Below are 1,631 nucleotides of genomic sequence, written 5' to 3'. Positions count from 1 at the left end.
CCTGGGCTATGCTGGTTCCTCACACTCTCCTTGCTTTGACGGCCTTCGCGATCACCAGGCATGTTGGTCGGGGTTTTATGAGACGCCCTCTATTGGGATCTGTCTGACGTTTCTCTCTTGATTAGACTGAGGTTGTGGGTTTGGTGGATGAAGACCCCAACAGACTCACGACACCATATCAAGGGCACATGCTGTCCCCCGACTCATCCCTGTTGGTGTTGACCTTGGTCACCTGGCCGAGGTGCCGTCTGTCCGTTTCGGCACTGGCCGGTCACTCCTCCTCCGTCCCTCTCCCAGGCTGCGCTCTTTGGCTCGTGTATTTTTAAAGGTCTGTCCTTTCTTTTAAAGCGTTGCCTGCCCCTCCCCTCCAGTGAGGACGGTGGAGAGGCAGAGCGTTCTCGTCACCCGTGCGAGAACGAAGCAGAGGCGTGCAGCCCAGCGGGTTGGCAAGTTTGGAGCAGAAGACAATTACTTGGGGCTCCCGCCTCTTCCTGGCTCCCCAATTATCCGAGTGAAACTCCATCGGAGTCATTGGAGGGGTCAGAGGAAGGAGAGCCCAGAGAACAGTGTGAGGAGAGCGAAGGGACGGCATCCCCCTGCCCTGTGAGCAGCACAGGATTCAGAGACCCTGAGAGCAGGGCCTTGCATCTGTGTCCGCCGGCCCGCAGGCGGCGCTCAGGAGACGCTGAATGCAGGAATGGTTGGTTAGCTGCTCCTGCCTCTGTCCACGCCAGGCACCCTGCAGTCGGCAGCGAGACCCCACCAAGGAGTCACGCCATGTCCTTCAGTGACTTCCCCCTGTCCCGGGAGCTGGGGGGTGGGGGGAGGGCTGCAGCTTCCCCTGCCCTCCTGGCCACCTCTCCCAGCACACATGGCCTTTCTGTCCCGGACCCTGCGGACGCCCAGCTCAGAGCCTTCGCACTGGCCCTTCCACTCCCCCGGGAGAAGTGTCCCGACCACCTGCACTTCCTCACCCTCTGCCTCCCGGAGACCTTCCCGGCCCCTCTCCTCCCCACCGCAGATGCTCAGATGAGAAAGTGGAGGCAGAGGGGGGTGAAGTCTTTTGAAGACAGAACAGGGTTCGAGGTCAGTGTGGGGAAATCTAACCTGGTCAGAGGCCAGGAAGACCCCAAGGATGAGCCCTGAGGTTCAGGAGGGGTTGGGGTGAGGGCAGGGTTGGAGGGTTTATGCCCCGTCCAAACCCCCTCTCCCCAAACCCCCGTCCCCCATACACACACACACACACACACACACACACACACACACACGGCTTAAATTTTGCAGTTGATCCCTGTGACCGCCTCTCGCCACGGCCGTCACCCAGCAGACAGCCCGCCAGGGTGTTTGTGAGCACCCGCTCTGGGTGCGTTACATCCTGGTTGGGCTGAGAGTGTCGCTCTGAGGTCAGCCCGTTTCTCACCCCCGTAAAGCTCTGCGCTTCTGCTTTTGTGGCGACAGGTCTCTCTTCTGCTAAAACCATAAAAGGCCTCAGAGCCTCCTCGTTGCTAAGCTCTGTGCACAGGCTCAGTGGAAGCGCCTCTTCGGTGTAGCTGAGCGAGACCCTGCGGTGCAGCTGCCTCACCTGTGTCATCCTTGTCGCGGGATCGCCTTATATGGCGAAAAGCAGCGCC

Source organism: Eptesicus fuscus, chromosome 21 (genome assembly GCF_027574615.1).
Source record: "Eptesicus fuscus isolate TK198812 chromosome 21, DD_ASM_mEF_20220401, whole genome shotgun sequence".
Classification (NCBI taxonomy): Eukaryota; Metazoa; Chordata; class Mammalia; order Chiroptera; family Vespertilionidae; genus Eptesicus; species Eptesicus fuscus.
This window is presented reverse-complemented; position numbering follows the sequence as displayed.